Here is a 16,322-nt window from a genome sequence, read left to right as displayed (position 1 = left end):
ATCCGTTGTTGCAGGACTGACGAGTCTTCTTTTCTGAAACCATTCTGAGAGCGTGTAAACAATCCTCTGAAACCAGATAGGTCATTTCATGCAGGAACATCTCTGTGCTGTGCTGTGATGGCCAGTTCTCATTTGCCTGCTGCTTGGTGTGGGCCTGGCTGCCATTTAGCTCCAGCACTGCAGTCTCGGATGAAATGGGCTGATAGCACATCAGACCCCCTGACTGTCCTGACCATATTTACATCCCATCTCAGTTATTGGACGTATAATTCCTCCACACATCTCTTCAATCTTATATCACCCTCGCACACATACACACTGCTGACTACAATTATAATTTCATGCGCCCCAGTGTATCAGCCACCCGAGTAATTTTCTGCCATTTAAATGTGAATTTATGTCTCATGTAAATGAGTGGGGAGTCGATTTAGGCCCATTGGTGGATCGGCCTTTTCCCAGGGAGCATTCTGTTATAGGCCTCTGGTCATTTCAAGGTCCCCGTTACTCACCTTGATTTAATACACAGCACCAGTAATGACTGACGCCTCGCAATCTTAACTTCTCTTCTTAGTTTAATGCTGATTCATAAAGTCTCGCAGATATAGCAACTCAATTTAAACATTTTAAAGCTTTCTTGATGTATAGTTAAATCATAACAACTCGACTAAGAATATTCTTCGCTTAAAGTTTTTTTTAACATAAAATAGATCCCGTACCAAAGTGTTAGGCATCTTTTTCAAGCTAATTCCACAAAAACAAGAAGTACGCATTTACAATTTGTGCAATCTGTAGAATAAACTTGACTTGTATAATGGATTATTGAGGTGAAAACTTTCGTCCTAAATGTTCTTTTTCTTACATAAAGAGTCTTTCTGCTCCTCTCTGAGCCAAAGGACGCCACAGTGTTGATGCCGTAGTAAGGTCTTGACAACACTGGATCGGTTATCTACTCTACATATCATAAAGGTTTTGCTTTTGTTAGCACAGGTATAATTTTAGAACTGAAGACCTTTACATAACTACAAGAAACTTTATGATGTACGCCTATTTTTTATTAATATCTTTTTTTTTGTATTGTTAAAACCCAAGTTTGTAGTTTTTCAGTTTCATTAACGAAAAAAGACATTTATATGATTATTTTTGTGAATTTCTCTGAGGTTTAAGCTCTCAACACATCGCTGTAGCTAGGTCATGTTTCACCCAGGTGGATGCTCAAGAAACATTTTGGAATTACTAAAATAATTCAAATATATCTCAACACTTGTAAAAGGTTTGCTTTTCCACACTGCATGATACTCACTTTTCAAGTCAAGGAGATAATTTTAAGTGAACTTCTCAGCTGATCAAACTATGACCAAAAGATAAGACCTTGACCGCAGTCGCTTGCTCTTATCTCAACAACAACCAGTCCACCTGCAACCTGTCACACGGGCTCCCAAAAACTGCGGCAGGTATTGCCCAACGCACCCTGCGCCTACATACTCTGCCTCCTGCCTTATCCAAAACCCAAGGTCTTTGCGCTCATCCATCAAACACGGTTGAACCCGACTGCTGAGCCACCCAACATGGAGCGGAGGTCATTCTGACTTAGTCCCAGTTAAGCATTATCAAAAACTCCAAGTTTGACAAACATTTCACAGCCACTGCGATAATTATGTAGCAAGAAAAAGTTGAAATTTTACGTTTCTGGGTCACATGAGCAGGAAATGGGTATCAAAGGATAAGTCTATTGTTGATTTGAGTTAAAAATGAGCAAAAAAGGAACAAACTGTTCACATGGGGAGATAAGATGCTACGCAGAGGCGTAGAAGCATTGTTTTGAGGCTAATAAAGGTTAACAGTATAATGTTTGTTATAGCTTACAGTATGAAGAGAGGTAAGACGTCACCATGCATTAACAAGGCTAAAGACATAACAGACTTCACCTTTGCGTATGACCGAACCAAAACTGATAGAAACAGTAAATCTGACCATGTGCTGACTGTGTACATGCAGCCGATTTATAAGAATTACATAAAATTTAATCTCCCGTCAGAGTTCAAAAAGACGTAGCCCCGCACAAATGTGTTGCTTGAGTTACGGCGTGGGTATAGACAAAGTCCAGAAGAAATGCAGCGCTGCAGGTAAAGTGCTGTGTAATTCCAGCCCAGAGAAAGGACTTGAGGGACCAGGAAAAGAGCAATGCGGCTCACCGTGCATTTGTGATTGATGGTCTCTGTCTGTGCAAGAGCTGACTGAGCAACATGTACATCTCTCTCATTCACACACTTAATGGCATGCACACATCCTCCAGTGTGCTCTGTCCAACATATATGCACCTCATCCCATTTATGTAATGTGCATGTGGGGCTTCCCTGAGAGTAACACACGTTAGACGTCTCATGGTGGCTCATTTGGGCAAAGGGACATACCATGCATCCACGACATTCTGGTCTGGTCTGGGGGTCCCTCTCGAAGGTCTTCTTTAATCCCCTGCTTCTCTCCCATTGTTTCTTTCTTCCTCCACGATGCACTGTTGAATCAAAGAGACAGAGCAGCAGGAAAAATATTGAATCTTTCAATCTTTTAGGCAGCGCATGATGAGCATTTTGCTGTAGTTTCTTGGCCGTATGGATGTACAGTTCTACGAACTGTATGAGCATATTTTTCCCTCATTCCTTGATCCTGTCACGTCTGTTGTCTAGAGCCAAGACATGTCTGGTCTGGCTTTTGGCCAGGCTGGGCTGGTCGCCACCACGGCCCCAGCATCCTAGCAGGCAGGCCTAGCTTAATGCTGACACATCGCTAACATCAGCCAGGGAGAGGAGACCTCTGGGAGATGCTGAAACATCAGCGCAGTACCGTTTCAGTTAAAAGGAGGGATGCACTTGCTCATCTGCAGCAGAATTCAAGAAACTGTCACACGATCATTGCTGGCTTTAAAGACTTAATGGTTATAATCGTTTATAGATTATAGGAAGGCCGAGAAAAAAGCTGAAGCGCACACAGCTACATGTCTTACAAATAAACTTAATTATTCACATAAAGACGCAGTAAAAAGGTCGGAACGTTTCTTTCCCGACAAGAAAATTCTTTATTATCGCCGCTTCTGACAACAGTTTACGTTCGATGCATCGTGGTGTTGAGGTTGACGCATTCGAGCGTACCCACTGGAAAAACGAAAACATTATCTGATAAATTTAGTTGATTTTGAAAATATAGTCTGCTGTGGAGTTAAACATTTAAGGCATGTTAAAAAGATGAGAGAAAAGCCAGAATATGTTTGCCCCATTTCAGACCTTTTCAGGGAAACTGAGCGAGCAGCATTATCATTCACAAAAGAGGACAGCAGGGCCTTATTTAGATGTCTGCATGATGTAGTTAGTCAGAATTACTCAAAAGGAGTCAAAATCCTTGACAAAAAAGGATTGAATAGTCCTAGAAACTGACAAAAACCGGCCTCCACCAATTCTTATCTTATATTTGTTCACGTTTGTTCGACTACAATGGCCGCCCTTTGTGCTTAGCAAGCCATGCAAATGAGATTGGCAGAAACAAGCTTGTGTCATCGATATGCACAGCTATAACCAGGAGTGCCACTGATTGATGATGCAAACCTTCTCCCTATAGCCTTCCTTACGACCTCTGACTCCTCACCCCTCGAGGGGTTAAACTTATTACCCTTTGACTCGCCTGACCTCTGCTGTGAAAGGAGCTAGATTGAAGGATGACCAGAGCTTCAGTCCTATTGGCCCGCTCACTGACCAAACTGTGGCCAGGGGCTGACCATCCAAACCCTAGAGGGAGGTGACCCTGGCCCTGCCACACGCTCTGTGGATAATATTATTAACAGGTCAATACAAGCCAAAAAAAGGGGGAGACAACGCAGATTTTAAGGATGAGCAGAAGAAAGGGACGTGGGGAGATATTGTGAAAAAACAGGATTTGTGGGATGGATTTGGGGATATCTGTTTGAACAAATGGTCACTCATTGGGTTACTAAAATGCGATAAAATCCCTCCAACGGATTCTGAAAAGCAGTGGTAGATATTAAGAGCAGACCTGTCCTGCAAACTTAAAGATTATTTAAAATACAGCCATCATTGTTGTGTTTTGTAAAAATGCACCAACGTAAGAAAGGTGGGCCAATTATCTCGTTCGGGTTTCGGGAAACCTCGGGGTAGACTTAACCCAAATGAGACATTTTAGCCTCGTCATGCCTGTAAATTCATACTACTGCGAAATTTCTTGTATTAAATGCAAGAAATGTTCGAGGTAGAATTATTACAAGTCTGAAACAGAAGATTTTGCTGTGTAAGGAGAAAAAAAGTCCAGTAATATCAGTAATTAAAGGAGCTTTGCTTTACACTGTGCCCTCATCTCGATGAAGAGCTAAAGAGGGGCAGATTGGGCGTTTGCCAATACAGCACGTTACATGCGAGACATGTGCTCTCTTCTCACACACTCCCATACACACACATGTACAAGGTTTAAGGGTTATTGCGATGATTTCTCCTCATCAAAGCACGTTATTAGCTTTGCTTCTTGACAAATTTGCTCATACTCTGACTTAATATTTTACTTTTTAATGATAAGAGCATGAATAATACGCCACATGGCCGCAGATCAGCTCACTAATTATTCTTTGAACTGGGTCACTGTTACTGTATCAAAGGCTGGGCAGTGTGACAAACATTAAACACTGAAAAACTGTTTATCTCCAACTCTTTCACACTCATCATCATCACACCCAAAACCCACAATACTCCTGCTGTTATCATTAAGATGCTGCCATGAATTTCCTCTAAACTTTCCACAGAAAGCTTCCATCCAAACATCCAAATACACATTTTAAAAGCTTTATACAGGACGTACATTATACACTTTATCTCCTTTCACCTTAAGAGTTAAGCGCCAATAAACATAATAAAAAAAACAAGAATAAATTATGCAGCAAGCAGCTCAAGCCGTGACCCCTATAAAATTTAGTTTTGAGAAAGCATTACAGGGTAATAAAATACAATGGGGCAGAAACACATGTAGCTAATAGAGTCCGCTCTACTAAAGTTGTCAGACCTGCGGCTACAGTAGTGCTTGTAAACAACCATACAAGCATGCATTCAGCCTCACATAAACGCACATGCACTCTCATGCAAACACATACACATTAGCAGGAACGGATCGCACATTTTAACAAACAGCGCAGAGAAGAAATCTCCAAAAGGAAGACGGAGAAAGGGCAAAGGAAAACTGAGGAAGAATTGAGATAAACTCCTAAAAGAAGGAAAGACAAATCTGTAATAGTACCTTTTTAATGCATCCATGTGGTGGGAGAAGGGTGGGACACCTGCAGAACCTTGCATGGTCTATCCACAGCTCTCCAGCGACTGCTTCCTCACAGAGCAGAGTGTGTATGAGAGAGTATGTGTGAGTGTTGGTGGCTGAGGGAGGGGATCCTACCCCTCCTCCTTAGGACTGTGCCTCCTTAACAGGATGGAGGGGTAGGTGGGGCCACTGCAATAAAGCAAACACACACACACATACACACATTTTTCTATGGTTGTTATGTCCTCGCTTCTCTGGCTCTTTCCCGCCTCCACACTTCCATCTTTCTGCCTCTTTCCAAGACTTGCTCTCAACCTCCTTCCCTTGCAGACTTGCTCTCATTCCTCCTGCCTCGTGCTTCCCTCTGAATCTCAGTCCGTCTGCAAGGCTCCTACACTCTCCCCCCCTCCACCTTTCATCTCACACCCCTCCCTACCCCTTGCCCCTATCCCTTCCTCTCTGACTGTATGGTAATACTAACATGCTCCCATTAATCTGGAGACGAGAGGGACATATGCTGTTTCTGGCTGGTGGTCCACAACCTGCTAAACTCCTGGTGTGTGTGCGTGTATGTGTGCTGTGTGTATGAGTCCCGTTGCTCTTAGTCTCATAATACAACAGCGCTTAGATTAAACGGGACAGTCAGGGAGCACGGAGTGTGTTTGAGAAGAGAGAAGAGTGCGACAGCAGGAAGAGGAGAGGAGTGGTGCCACAATCAACAGCAGCAGAGCGCACTTTTTAACCGCTTACTGTTCTTCTTTCTCTGGGTTTCTGTGCCACCACCCCTCCTCCCCTCCACTCATCCGGTCACCAAACACAAATCCCATCTGATTCGGGGAGTAGCCATCCCTACATAAATCATTCCCCTATTCCACTGGCCACACGTTACATTGAAAGTATTGATCCCGGCTCCCCCCACCACCCCCAGCCACATCAGCACTGATTGCAAGGAAACCCTTCACAACAGTCACAAACAGGAAATGGAAAAACAAACCACGGGTGTGTTTCGATTGACCATAATGGCGGATTCTGAGGCTTTAGACACAGTCGCCGAAGGAGGGAGAACTGTGCTGTCCTGTACAAAGCAAATGGGATGGGAATCCCAACAAAGCATTTGAAACACATCAATAATGAGACATTCAGTCAAAGTAATGATCCAAGCAGGTTAAAATGAAACCCTGGCACATGAAGAGTTTGAGCCGCATCAACGAAAAATAATCAGGATGCAAAAAAGGTACCAGAGGAACTATTAAACACAATTAAAAAAGGTAATTCCAGTCCACAAACAGATCATACATTCAGCTGTAGCCACACATAAAAACATTTTTGTTGATCTGAGCAAATCTTCCAAAGGTGAGACAAAATATGAGCAACAAAATAAGAACGACACTGTTTTGAAATTAACCCCATCCCCTGGATTAAAACTGACCATCAGTGGACCAAACCCTGTGGTTTCCATGGTAGCACAGCTGAGGATACTCTGAACTCTGACCTTATACTCCTGGCTGTGCTCTGAAGCGGTGACCAAACCCAGGGTCAATCAGAAATAGGGTCAGCAGGGGTCAAATGGTAATGACCTCTCTTTGGTTACACAACCACACCGAATCAACCTCCTCCAAGGAGAATCCAGGCATCATTCATCCTAATCAGAGCAGTGCACCTTTTCAAGGGGAAGGGGTGATGCTAACCCTGTATAATGAGATAGAGGTGAAAGTCCATGTGATGCAGGACCAATCAGGAAGTAAAAGTATGGCAAAGAATAAAATGTAGAAACACAGGAAAAGAGAAGACGCCTTTCAACTGGACTAAGTCTGTTGTTAGAGTATGACCGAGCATCAATACTGTACTGCAGCAAGTCTGTCAAAAATAGTTTCAATCATCCTGTGTTCGGTCAAATTCATCTTTGGCTGCATCATGATTTGGGCATGATAAGGGCAGATAAACAATGCTTGTAGGACTAATACGTCTAAAAACCAAGTGCACACAGACGTGCGGGCTGAACTTCTGTATTTGTGAAGCTGCAGAGATGTTAGAAAGAAAAATGGTGTAATATTCCACGGCAACATTTTTACTCTGAGGTGCATTCGGGGTACGGATGCCTGTGATGAGTCAGCACAAAAAAAGAGGTGGGATTAATAACTGATACAACAACAACAAAAAAATAACCAGATCCATCAGCAGTGATGTAGGACAACCTTCAGGGAGGAACTGGTTAGTCCATCACAAAATTTACTGTAGTTTAAAAGACATCCTGAGAGGAAGAGGGGATGATCTTTAAGAAAGGATGACACCGTCTCAGGGTAGAGAAACTGGGTTGGAAGAGAAGGGGGTAAGACAGATGAAGGGGTGGAGGGACTGATCAGAGGGGTGCCAGACACAAAGAGGCCAGGCCATGGCCAGTGGCACGCGATGGGCAGATTAACCAGCGTTTCCTCCCCTAACTGAAGCATTAGGACACCTGACTGAGTCCCGCCAATGGCAGCCAGCCAAGGATTTGTTAGTGCGTATGGGGTGGGGGGGGAGCTGGGGCTCGCCTTTCAACAGTCAGGCTCCTCAACAACACAAAGAGGGGTGGGGTGGTGTTATGGAGGGGGGTAGGACAGGGGGTGATGGGCTGGTGGCTTGGAGTGGGGAGGGGGCGCTACAAGCCTTACCCCTCACCATCTGCTGCCCAGGCTAAGCAAGGACAGGGGTAGGGCCAGAGTGCGGGGTGGGGTATGCGAGCGCGTGCAACGAAAACACACGTGTATCTGTGTGCACGCACCTGTTACGGTGTCAGTGGGTGGGTGGGTGAGTGGGATGGCAGATGGACAGGGCAAACTCCTGGCACTGAAGCTTCCATGTTAGTCATCCTACGTTAAGGAGTGTCCCCCTCCTTCCCCCCCACATTCCTCACCCCTGCTACCTAATCCACTGTGCCAGCCAATTCTTTATATTTTGCTCCGTTTGATTAAGACATCCATGATTAGAGACATTATGGGCTGGGTGAGAGAGTGGGTGTGTGTGAGCCGCTTATCCATGCGACTGTTTACAGTAAGCAAAGCTAAACAGATGAAGCACCTTTAACCCCAATGCCACTTAGGCGTTTTAATAACAACCTACTCTATATCTCATTACTATTTGTTTATTTTCTTGATTCTCTCAAAAGAGGGATGAAAATTTGCAAAATAGGGGAAAAGCTCCTGAAATTGAACTAGATCAAATATCTATATATACACACACACAAACAAACCAGGCGAATGCCCCTAGCAAACTTCACCCAATTACACATCAGATACATACAGTATTTGACATAATTCTCCCCCCACTGTGCTGCGTGTGTTTATCGGTGAGCCGCCTATTTCCCTCCATAAAAAAAAGGGGGTCAGAGCGGCAGACAGTTCAGTCTTGCTGAGCAGTAATCTGAAAATGCCTGTAATCCTCCATACAGAGCCCTTCTGGAGACCGTGATTGTAATGTGGAGAGGTGTAGCCTCGTCTCCGTTTAGCAGCCATGTGTCTGACCAAGCTTGACACGCAACCAGAGCCTTACACAGCTGCCAGGACACACACTGAGAGATGAGGCACAGTAAAGCTGCCCTGGTCACTGACTGGAATAATTATGCCATTTTTGCCCTACACAATGCAGAATGAGTGTAGGTCAATGAACTTAATCAATGTACTGTAAGTGGTGTAGCTGAGGGCAATGAGTTCCTCTGTGTTTAATATAAACACAGGGGTGTATTGTAAAATAATGAGCAGAGTGATATCTGATATTTAAGATGAAAAATAAGTAATACATGTTTACTCGGGAACAGCACCACAAGTAATTAAAGAATCATTTAATTTGTATGTGGGTGACATTTCTTTAAAGTGAGAGCCCGCACATTTTTCCAGGGGATTTCTGAAACGATGAAGTGGCACTCAAGTTCCTGAAATGAATGGCAAATTAGAGCATTCTTAAAAAAATAATCCATTGTAATATATTGCACACACTTTTGGGGTGTTTTCCAGCACCATCTGTCTTGAACTTGCCTTGGGTTCAGAGTTGTAAACACATGGAGAGATGTCAGTCTTGCACACTGTAGGTCCAAGCTGCACGTCAAGGATGTAGTTTATTCCAGCGACCACCTAAAGACAGAAAGAAGCACGTGTTGTTGAGGCGTGTTCACCGTGTGAAGTTACGTCAGCCATGACTCGAAAACTTTTACCTGAATCTTCGCCGATGTTATGTTCACAATTTTGTAGTCAAACTGCTCCTCCGTGTTTGCTCTGTTGAATTCAACCAGAGCAAAACGAGCTGCATTCAGAACCTTGGTGCTGTTCACCGGGACGTCGTGAGGCTGACCGGTCATCATTTGTCCGGCGGTTAAAAAGCAGCCGAGAGCAGCAAAAATCAACAGACAGGAAGAGACGAACATCCTGAATCTGACAAGTTATTTTGAAGTATCGATTTAAACCCCTGTCCGTTGGTTGCAAGTGTCTGGGTTTGAGTTTAGCCGAGTTAAAACATGCTGGCTGCTAACGCACACCTGTTTCCTATCCGCTCATTAAAAGGAGACACTCCGGATTGAAAACCACCACCGAGTCCGGCCAGAAACTTCAGTGTTGCACGGCAACCGCGTTGCTAGGCTGCCGTGAAGCTGGTGCTGCTGAGGGAAAACTGGCCAATTAAATGGAGTATAATTAAAACAAAAATAAATTGAGGAAAATTTTGTGGTTCATTGAGTGAAAAGATTGACAACTGGGTGGACGGATATCTTTTTTTTCAAGCTACATAAATTATCCAACATTTTCGTGATCAAATTAAGCTTTAAGTCGTTATACAACTATTTGAGTGAAAAACAATGACAACACCTTTTGCACAAAAAAATATCTTTACATCAAAATGTAAAAATAACATTAAGTCTTCATCTGTAATCACTCAATTCAGCCAACTCCCTCGAAGGCTGGTAAAAGTGGTCTACTGCTTTGCAAATTTTCTGGCATTAACTACATAATGAAAAAGTAAAAAAAGAAAAATCCAATTAGGCTACTGACACAAATTCGACATAGGAAATGAGCTAGGAAATAGATATACACTGACAAATGACAGAAATGCTGTGAATCAACTCCAAATTCAGATTCACTCTTTTGGATGCAAACTTCAGGCCTTCTACAACCTGTAATTGTATGCAGTATGAGGTGCAAGTAATAAAATGGAAATTTGCATACACAAGCAATCATTTTACATTAATTTGAATCAAATGTGCATGTTTTATATGAGGAATCTAGTGGGAAAAAATACTTTCACATATTTTATAATAAACTTTTAAAATTTCCAAGTTTCACAAGCGATAAACAAATCTATAGTCAAAACTTTTATCCTATATATGTAATCCTAAATACTATTTTTAGACCCTAATCAGTTCATTTCTGTGCCTTCCATTTAAGTAAGAACCACTTTTACATTAGTGAATTCTCTAACAATAAATTTAAATATTATCAATGACATACAAGACCAACAATATGAGCCCACAATCCCAGATAATTTGTCCTGCCTATGTTAAAGAATAACTATCTTCTCTTTAAAAACAATATTATATGCTTCAAAATGAGCTAAAAGGTAAATCAGAGCGTGCTTGAGTTTCAGAATATCTTGTATTGGTGTGCTAACCTTTTGTGACAGCAAGCGCCAGAGCTGGCAAGGACCCCAAAAATTTGTCCAAAACTTTATGGCGCTTGTTATCCCAGCATGATTTGAAAATGTTCCAAAGATGTGATGTCAGGAGACGCTTTGATTTTTCGGTCTTTAAAACACTATATAAATAAGAACAGGAAAGAGGTTTGGCCAATGTGAAGGTTAGTCTGTAATTGTGCCTTTTATGGTATGTAGCTTTCGTCCTTCAAAATCCTTAAAGTGTGTGCTGGTTTATCTCTAAATATAACATAAACCAACAAACCTGGACCTTTCTGGTCACCCACTGTGAAATTCTGGTCTTTCTCAGCCTACCCTGAGTGTTTTGACCTTGCTTACCCATGTAAGAAGGTTTAGAAACTGTTAATTTTCCTCAAAGGGTGCAACTAGACAACCTTCTAGATACTTGGAGTCCTGGATTCTTCATGTGGGGTACTTTGCCGCTAAGACCGCTTTTAGTCTGTCTGATTGTGATACAAATGATCCAGTTTGTCATCTGATTTCACGCTCAATCGTATTAATCTGGCCATGGTTTGTCCATCCCTAAAGCTACTCTTTTGATAAACTGAAAGTATAACCAAATTTTGGAGAGGACAACACCAGTTCCAAATCAGTGACTTGATCGAGTCCCTGTGACCAAAAAAAAATTCACATTAGATTCATCAAAATGACTGCTTTGATAGAAGGGGTTTGACCTTTAAAAATCTGATCTTTGTTCCAAGATTGTTGGTGAGTGGTATGAAATCAAATTTACTGAACAAATGTAGTTCATTTGATACACAGAGCATCTCAACTCAATTTAACATGTCCCCTCTCTTGTTTCTTAATGTTTCTGAGTCATAAATCTCTCAGAATGTTCTTGTTTAGACAAAAGTATTAAGCGCATTTTACCATAACTTTAATACTAGTTGCACATTCTTCTTCCTGGAAGATACAAAGGTGAGAAAATCTTGCATCCTGGAGCAGTAAAAGGCAAAGAAGACCAGGCAAACGTCTGTTCTGCTGTGTTATCGTTTTCGATATTTTAATACTTGATTCAGAAATACTGTCTTGGTTAAAGAACATCACAAAAAGATATTCCTTTGTTATACTTGAAAGCACTGGTTATCCAGAAACCCGAAACACTGTGAAGTGTGGGTGGAGGAGAGCATACTGAAGGTGGGTGCAGTTTTTGTGTGTGTGTGTGTGTGTGTGCTTTTTCATGGCCGGTACACACAGGAGGAAGAAGTACAATAGGTCTGCAACTGGTTATCATTTTTGTTATTTATTTAACAGATAGACATTCTTATGACTGACTCTTTTTAAATGATTGACTGATAGGTCTATATTACAAGGACCAATATTTAGCATGCGGGTAATTAGTCACATCAGAGGTGTAGTTTAGCAATCATTGATTTAACTTAATTAAATAGTAATTATTGCCTGTCGACAACCACAGGTTCTTCAGAGCAAAACCTGACTACTTGTAAACAAACCAATATACAACTGAACCTTGAAAAAAAAATATATTCATATGATCGATACAATACACTAATAAGCACTGAAGTATCCTAGTTATCTTTAATAACAGATCCACATTCTAAACCTTGGAAGGATTTTCATTTTTACTGTAAATGACAATCCATCCTATTTAGACCACTCATAACTGGTATCAGCCGTTGAAACATTGCCAGTGGTGGCATCTGCCACTATTTCTGTTTCTTTAAAAAAAAATTAAATAAATAAAAAAATTATATACTACCCATATCAAATGCAGTGTTTTCTTATAGATAACAAAGAAAAGTCGAACATATTTGGGAAGGCTGAGAAAAAAACTTTATTAAGAAAGACTTCAATCATCTGATCATTGCAAGTCTTACTAATCCTTAGTCCTGTAAAACAACAATTACAAAAACATTATGTAGCACAGTTTTGTTTGAGATAATGAAATTCCTTCAGAAATAAAACTTCTACAGATGCAGTCAAATAATTTTCATTTTTTTAAATTTAACCATTAGCCTCAATTATTGTCAGTGACAAAAAAAGTGCACTTAAAACACTAAAAACGATGGACAAATAATTTGATTAAACGACGCTTTATATCAGTTTTATCAAAGACAAATAATTTAGATAATAGGCTACAGATATTTTAGAACTTACTCAGTTACAATAAGGGTCTTCCATCTAAATATATATTTGAGGACTACATTGTAAAAGTTCAAGTAATGTCAATTTTGATGGCAAGGATCTATCAAAAATATTTATTTCAGAATTTATCAGTTTTTTACAAAGCATATAATTGTTGCTGGGGGCTTGGGTTTCGATTTAACCTTTTCGGGGTGTGTAGTATTTTTTGACGGTGCATCTTGTAAAACTACGTTTATTATTGAAAACCGTTTTCCGTAGACCTAGTGATGACTAATTATTAAACATTACTGTTAAAAGTGTAAAATGTAGTATTGCCAGAACATCAACTGGGAGTAAATAAAGTTAACACTGGTTTACACGGGGTCACCGGAAACAAGGTTTTCCATTCTTCCGCATCTGTCAGTAGTTAGCGGAGCTGTGGCTAACATTAGAGCTAACATAGTCGGATGTCTTCGTAGGCTGGTTGCATGTCGCTAAATTCTTACAGAGACAAACATATGTCTTGTAAATGAACACGAAACATACGTGTATTCTTTAAGTAATCAAATCTTAGAAATCATGAGGAAAACAGAACAACTAACACACTTCTTGATGCCATGGATGTTTCAGTTGCCATGATACAAAATCAGCCAATCAAATCGCCCAAGTTCTTCTTCGTCATTGACTATTGCGTTGTTGCGAATTACTGCCCCCTAAAGACTTGGTTTATGAACTGATCTTCAACCAAATTGTTTTTGCGCATAAGCTTAAAGAAGTATCCGTTCTGTATTTGCTCAAAATAAATAATAACTAAAGATCTATCGATTGTAATCAAAAATGGAAGTAGTCCCAAACAGAATATATTTGCTATTGCATAGAAAAATTCTACAAAATTATAACTGCAATTTTTTTATGCTTTCAAATGTTTTTCAATGGCAAAATAATAAATTCCGATACAATTAGAAACTTTATTGTGGATCCACTACAAAGAAAGTATTGATTCAAGTAAAAAAATAGCAATAACAAGATTATTCATGTGATGAATGACCTAGTCAAAAAGGATCAGATTGAACCTTTTTTTTAACCCATCCTTTTCAAGATTGAAATGGCCAAAGAATGTCCTGTTTTACTGAACCCACAGTGCCTTCTCATACCCTAAAATTAACACACAACTGTTTAAAAATTAAAAAAAGGAAATTTGAAAATTTACCATTCAACTAACATGAAACATTTATCTGTATCCATATCACATAATACTTTGAACTTTTACAAATTTAAAACACTCGTATTTAGGACTTTTATTCAAACCAGTGGATATTAACAACTATGACTGGATGTCAAATTTGAAAGAAAAAAATTGCAACCATTATTAAAAATTCTCAATAGAAAATTTCTTTAATTGATTTTACAGAAATAATTTCACACAAATTGTGATGATGTTTTTTCATTTATTTTAAAAACAACAAAATATAAACCACACTACACTTCTTAAAAGACTATTTTCTCTTTTGTACAGTGTCTTAGTGTTCAATAAGCATTTTTATGGCCACTAGTAGACAACAACTTTTTAAAGACAAAGAAATAAATTCACTGGAAATTCATGTCTGTTTTTTCATCTTTAAGTAATTAAACAACAGAACTGTCTATGAGCATTTTAACTTAGCTCAACCAAATCAAATATAACTCACTTTTATTTAGGTGTAAAATTTACACAACACGTTAATACGCCCTACATTACAGATCAGTAAGAGTAAAATACATCCAACAAATTACGCTTAAACAATCCTTTGGACAATGAAGGAATGTAGTGCTGGTTCAGCTTCCTTACTGCTGGCAATACCAGAACAAACATAAAATGACACAAAAATAAAAAGATATAAACGCACAGAACAGCATCACTGCTGTTCAGCTAGGAAACAGGAAAGAAAAAAACTTGGATTACGCTACAAATTAGTTGTTGAGATTATCCTTAGATAATCTGTGTCAAACTTATGATGTACGTTTTGTTTTGTTTTTTTGTTTCAGAGACATTTACAAGGTCATGATTATCAAAGAGTGTACAGTGAGTGTTTTGTAAAGTGAGGCTTTCTTAGTTGTAGTATGATATGTGCTCTAACATCAAAAAAGAGCTTGGTGTATATTAACTGTGCTGATATGCAGAACTGGCAAAATGCAAACAACTATTGTGTCTTTCATCTTCAAAGTAAACAATTGTTGATCATATTTCAATCTACAATAACCATTACAAACAGTTCCGCTGCTCTTTCCCTAAAGAGCTGCTATTCTGAGGTGCCTTAAATACTTCATTCTGAATCAGAGACAAGGCATCCACTCTCGTTCAGTCACATCCAAAATTGTGTAAATAAAAAAAAGTGCAACAGGATTCCTCAATGTTTTTTTTTTGGTTTTTGAATCAGGAAATATCAGATTTGCAGAGAAGCTGTAGTCACATAACGTATCTGTCATTAACAACTGGAGCACAGATGATCTCCAAAACGCACAAACAATTTCTGCAGCAATTACCCTTCTGGATTTTCTTATTTGAATGTCAGCAGATGCCTATTTCTATGTAACAGCAACAAACCTGAAAAACTTCATTTTGCATGGCGACCTCTGTAGATGAAGAAATACGCCTTATGTACGTCTTAGCTGATCCTGTACAAACATAAAGATTTGTCAAAAAAAAACAAAAAAACAAACCGAGGTTTGTCCAATTCTTGAGCTCTACTAAAGAAAATGTATTAGAAAGAAAGGTATTCAAAAATATACCATCAGTATTTTTCAACTGCTCATTATTCACTCATCCTTCTGCCTTGTCTCATCGAACATTAGCCTGTGTCTCATTTTGAGCCTTTCATTCCTAAATTTTGCTGAAATCTTCTAGTCGAGGTTCATTTTTGGTGATACTATAAAGTCAGTGCTGCAGAGATACGGCAGCCTGCTAATGTAAGTTAGTCTCCCAACACAACCTGGCATAATTCCTAACAGGAAATGTTTCCTTATTGAAATACTTTTGCGTACTGGTATGTATAGCGTAACCGAGAAGAAGTCGGCAAGAATCTAACTTAAAGAGAGATAATACTTTTAAGTATGAGAGGTACTGAGAGGTACTGAGGGAAAGAGACTCATTGAAAACCACGAGTGTTGACAGTTATGCTAGGTAGCACCGCTTTCCCCCTGCTGAAGAAAGGTAATTGTGGGAAACCCTGTTGTACACATCCCTCTCAGGTCTGTCTTCAGTCAGTGAGAAGTCCGTA

The sequence above is a fragment of the Halichoeres trimaculatus genome, unplaced genomic scaffold (assembly GCF_033239565.1).
Source record: "Halichoeres trimaculatus isolate MK-OKI-2021-1 unplaced genomic scaffold, fHalTri1.1 fHalTri1_scaffold_8, whole genome shotgun sequence".
In the NCBI taxonomy this organism is placed as follows: Eukaryota; Metazoa; Chordata; class Actinopteri; order Labriformes; family Labridae; genus Halichoeres; species Halichoeres trimaculatus.
This window is presented reverse-complemented; position numbering follows the sequence as displayed.